Here is a 6,000-nt window from a genome sequence, read left to right as displayed (position 1 = left end):
TGTATCATGTATGTGAAACCTGTGACTTGTTGCGAAATGATTATTTGAATTCCCGGCCTAGGCCATTTATTGTTGGAGGTCCGATAGCAAACTAGCCCACGTCTGCAGCTCGTCTTCCGTATGTTGCACACTTAAACAATTTCCTAAACTCTTCGCCAGCTAGTAGAAAAGAGTGTAAGCGATTGTGAGGATTGAATAGTTACTAGTATCTGAGTAAAATTTATGTTTTATGGCATACGCTGTAATGAATAAATATACAAATAATCATTTGTTGTGATTCTTTATAAAAGCGAAAAATGTCTACTTAAATAAATGGAAATATAGATTAAAATTATAATTGAATTCGCCGTTCTCGATGCATTTAATAACTAAATAATATGCAGGGATATAATGAAGTGATAGCGGCGTTGTTAAAACTGTAGTGTCTGTACCATCAAATTTATCTCCAGCCAATGCGGGAAATCTTACAGCGGCAAATTTCACGACGAGCTCAAGGCAAAGGATTGTAAGTGCGCATGTACAGACGCGCCACACTGCCAGCCCGATAGCCTAACACTTCAGTTTGCCAGTTAAATCCGACCGCGCCACGTTCGCTTGTGCGATTTTCGCGCGCGTCACTTATAAACAAATTCCATTTTTAAAAAGTGTCTACTTAGTGACAGTTTAGTGAAGTTAAAAAAGTTTCGCACAAAGGAGATTTATTATCTATAAAATTGTGTTTACTATACGTATGTATACTTAATTGCTGGGTGTAAAAGAACATAAGATTTTAATAATAATTACCTTTTTATTTAAATATTGCCTTAAATTGTTAAGTTATAATTTTTATTTAACAACTTTTTGTTTCATATTCACAATATCTTATAATTTTAGATGAATCGAGATTATATGAATTTAGCGTCGGCTGTTTCTGTGGCGTTCCTAATATTTTATTTTATGAATTAATTTGCTTGTATAATAAATACGAGTAATTAATTTATTCAATAGGGGCAGAACTATATAATAAAATAAAAATTAATTTGGTCATAAACTGAAGGTTAACATCGATTTTTTTGTCCTAAAACAATTGAAATCATCGTTTCACAAAATTTAGTTTTAAATTTGGTCATAATAATCTCTTACAAGTAAGAGATTATTATGCTAAGGTATTTATTGCCTATTATTATTAGGAGGTAATTAAATAGACGTTAATATACCATATAAATCAGAGATATTTGACGTTTGGGTAATTAAAAATTAATAGCAATCGGCAATATTGAGTCCAACTGAAATTAATAAAATTTTATTCACTTCATTTTAGTTACAGTCATTAATAATAATTAATTTATTATAAATTATATTGAACTATGTGTATCTGTATAGAAAGGATAAAAACAAGTTGTAAATAATTTATAACACACAGCTTTGATGTGTAGGCAATAAAACTGTGAAACCCAGAAAAAACAAGATCTTTATTCATTGGCTTCACCCAATAGTACAATTTATTTATCAGGACAGACAAACTAAATATAGTCAAAGAAAGCAAAGTAGGTTTACTCATATAATATTAACGAATCCGTTCTGAACTGTGAACATCTATCTCATCAATTCATTAATTATTCTTTCAATAATTAGCTCCTTCCCATAGATCTTGAATGTCAGTTATATTGACTGTATTCTTATATAACTTGGTAAAAAGCTTATCAGATTTGATTAAGTTGGTAATAAGTAAAAGCTTATGTATGTATGTTGTCCATAAATTCAATCATCTATCACAGTAGTATTTGAGTCCATCTTTTTATCTACGACGTTTATCTTTAGTATGTATCCAACCCAAAGGGAAATGTCGAATTTACAGTCAAAATTTAAAAGCTTTTTTTATCCATTTAAATTATTAAAAAAAAATGTTTATTGTTTCTCAAATTTTACGTTAATACATGAATTGAGACAGTCCCTGTAAGTAGCCAGAGACACTCGTATTGGGGTTGATTCGCTACTGCCCTTATTTATACAAATTCTCTATTTTCTCTCATAGATTTAAATTTTTGTTTTATGAATTTCAGTTTGGTTTGTTTTTCTTAGATCTACTCTCACCTGCATGATTCGCGTATTATACTAGGATATTAAGTACCAGCTCTAATTTTTATCACGTCTTATATTTAAAATTTATCTAAATACGATTTCGTCAAGTTCACGCGTCTTATCGTACGTCAATATTAATACATAAAATAATAATAAATGTGAGAACTTATCTCAGCTATTTCAATTTTGCATGTGCGTCATTAACTTGAATATATAACCTACCTACATATCCTACCCTACTTATACAAACATTAGCTTTCTATAAAGGTACAAAAGGATTTAACATCTATTAATAAAATGTGGTAATAAATCATCTTATTGCTTGAACAAATTGTTAAGAATAATTAAAATTTACATGTATTATTTACTGATATTTAATTGCAGAAATAATTATATTTCTTTACAATAAGGGTAACTAACCTTCAACACGAATTCATTAATATCTGTATAGTTTTAGATTTTGATTAATGTAGGTAAGGTAGATAACTAGAGCCGAAGTTCTCCCTTGGGCTAACTATGATATATAACTATGTTATAGCCCTCATGGGGGCCAAGTGCAAATATTCATAGTTTGCATAACATCCTCTGAGCAACCTAAGCATCCGTCGGTAGTAATTTTCGAGAAAACTTGTTTTTCATCCAAACCTCGATAGCTAAAACACAATTTTCTTAACTTTTTGCTCTAATTAGGCGGCATCCTAATAATGTATTACCGGTATTGTTTTTTGTTTTTATGTAGTGTTAAGACTGGCCATCTACAGATAATTTTATGATGCATTTATGTGCAGTACCCATTTGTTTTAAATAGCATTAAAAACATTTAACAGCCTTCTTCAACGTATACACGTAGTCTGAATTCGCTATTGAACTATGGATTTTAATACTATTGTAATGATTTTTGATTTGACTTTAAATCAAATTCAGTCTTATGTCTTTTTTTATATAAATTGCATATAGATAAATATCCTACCATTACACGGGACATAAAAACTTTTTATGAAACCAAGAAAATTCTTAAATAGTATTGCGCAACGGTATATTTTGATATTTCTTTTTTGATTAAAGATTTTATGTACAATGTAAACTTGCTTGAAAACTATATAATTATAGCATTAAAACAAAGTCATCAATTTCTATCCAAGCTCATTAAAAACTAAGATAACCTTCGAAGGTAACCCAATTAACTTTTCGCAGATAAAATTGTGAAACTAAATTCCAAACTTGGTCGCTTTTGCCTCTTTAAATTAATTATATTTCACGCTTATTCCAATAACAATATTGTGAACATCAACTAAATTATCTAAAGCGCTAATTATCTTATGTTCTTAGAAATGTGTTGTTTTTATTAATAATTTATTTAAACTTTATACAAAAATTCCTACGCAAATAAGTTTGTATTGTGTTGGTAACTGTACATTTTAATTTGAGAGTAAATTTTCTGTCAGATAATTTTAATTAGAAATAGTAACATATTTGTTTAGAAAAACATTCTAAACGCAGTAGGCATTCCTTTATATCTCATGAAGGAGCGACGCAAAGGGAACACTGCATATAACACCGAATTTAAAAAAATATATAGCTGATAATTATATGACACGATATATATAACTGATATTATACAGTGTCATAAGAGAAGCGCTGGCAGAAACCGGTGGAAGCAGATAGTCCGCTCTAGATGTTTCGTTGCTAACCACGACGCTCAGACATGAGCTGCCGATTAAAGAGAGAGAGATATGTAATATCTGTATATATGTATAACTGAATGTACAAATTCAATACAACGTTGTTGTCAGGTACGACGTTAAATGTTTCTCTCTGGAGACAACATTTCACGTTACACTTTTTTGTTCACAACCAACATTTCGTTTAGCCAAATGTTAGATTTTTCAAATATAGAATTTAAATACAGGTTTTGTATTGTGAGTGATTTAGGGAATGAATCGGATAAACGAAAACTATTTGTTCACAATTTGAACATGCCTAATCTTTTAGGGGATTTCCTGTCAGTTTTACAAATGATATTGGTCGTTTATCAACAAGTGGTTCTGACCTAATTTATAAAATTTAATAATATTCGTAAAAACACGGGAAGCTCCAAATGAATTTTTATTACAGTCTCATTTCCAGTTTCTTTTTAATTAGATTAAATTAAATTTGTTAAAAAAACTCCGTCTCTAAGAAAAATGAAGTTTAGTAACTTTTAGGTGCGTTAATATTCTGAAATTAACACCAAGTTTGTCCATCTTAGGCCACGTTTTTTAATATTTACACATAAGTTATCTAATAGCTACTGAAATTACTTCGTTTTGGTCCTTAAATGTTAGTTTACTAATAAATATACATCACGAGTTATTTTTATACATATATACATACGCATATTTTATTATTTAAAACATTAAATTTGTTTGCCTACCCATTTGTGAATGTACTTTTTGTTACCACTCAATATGTTTTTACTGTGGAATGGAAGCCCTATTATTATTATATTATATATCATCATCTATCGTCCTCAAAATGTATCTATTAAATATAATATATATACTGAATCAATGCTTATTGTACCATAGGTTCAGTCAAAACTATTTCAAAAATGCAAGTGCAAAAATTTATAAGGTAAAAAATTACAATTTTAATAATTATAGGTTAAAAATTACATAATGTTCTACCAGCTAATACCTAATAAGACCACTAAGTGCGTCCATTACATAACAAAGCAACGAAACTGAGTCGGTCGCTTGTTCAAATAAAATTTTCGTGTTAAAATGCATTATATTGTTCAAAACTATACAAAAGGTCAATCAAAGCGTGCCGGACGTCCATTAACTTCCGAAATTAGGATACTATGCTAAAATTTCCTGTCTCTACAGCTAATTTTCAGTCGATTTGTAAGTGATTTTCTTTACGCTTTAATTAATTAAGGTGCGCCTTTAATGTCCATCATTATGAAATTAGAATAGATAAGTGATATGAGACTTTGATTAGCGTAACTATATCTTTCACTTAAGTACACATATGACACATGACACAGATTGCTGCGAACGGCAAGCATGGAAGATATGTTTGTTATTGGGATTTCTTATTGTATATAAGCTGTTTAATACATAAATATAAAATAAGAGAAAATTAAGGTTTTATAGTGACTTACAAAACAAATAGTCGCTATAGAATGATAACAAGTCAGAACCAAACATTACTGGAAACGAAAAAAGGTTTTTTTTTACGTCAATTTGCGTTTAAATTTTACTATTTGCTTCTGTTCATAGTTTTGGATGGCAAAAAGGACGTATTTATTAATAATATAAATAAGTTCTTTCTTCATTAGTTCACAAGTAAAATGACATAAGAGTCTAAGGGCCTATTTCACAATTTATGGATAAAGTACCAAATAGCTATGCAACACATAAATTATTCTAAAGATAAAAGTTCCGAATAAGATACTTCACATTTCATGACCTATAGCGCTACCTGATAGTCGTGAAACGCAAAAATACTGTTTATCCTACCAATAAGTAATAAATAGCTTATTTGGCACTTATCCGGACATTGTGGAACAGGCCCTAAGAATCAAAAATACATGGCTTAATGACATACAAGGTTATCATTCTATAGTGACGAAACAGCAATACAATTCTGGCGTACAAAAGTTTTCGTTCCGACGTAGCGGCATATGACAGTTAAATTGGAAAACAGCTTCAGCAGGGAGTTACTTTGAGTTTTAACTTTACTTTTGTAATCTTACATGGGTTCTGGGTTTGGGGAAATTCAAGTGTTTTTAATTTCACTGAGACAAATCAAAAATGCAGTGTATCTAATCACTAGTGCGTCATTTATAACAAATTAGATGGACATTTTAAAAAGTCCATCTAATTTGTGCGAAAATAAAAGCAGTGTGGGCCTAGTGGCCTCATCGTGTGACTATGATATCTGAGGTTCGAACCC

General features: G+C 30.0%; 1 protein-coding gene across 1 annotated transcript in view; it reads left to right on the top strand.

Annotated features, from left to right (window-relative positions):
• The first annotated feature begins 574 nt into the window (after positions 1 to 574).
• The window catches only part of LOC111004446 (hemicentin-2-like), a 38,000-nt gene continuing 32,574 nt past the window's right edge, over positions 575 to 6,000 (top strand). The window contains exon 1 of the mRNA XM_022275480.2: positions 575 to 728. The gene's annotated coding sequence lies outside the window, so the exon portion shown is untranslated. The remainder of the gene's footprint in view (positions 729 to 6,000) is intronic.

This window comes from Pieris rapae, chromosome 5 (assembly GCF_905147795.1).
Source record: "Pieris rapae chromosome 5, ilPieRapa1.1, whole genome shotgun sequence".
NCBI classification, from domain to species: Eukaryota; Metazoa; Arthropoda; class Insecta; order Lepidoptera; family Pieridae; genus Pieris; species Pieris rapae.
Note: the sequence above shows the minus strand (reverse complement) of the source record. Positions and strands in the feature narration are given on the sequence as shown.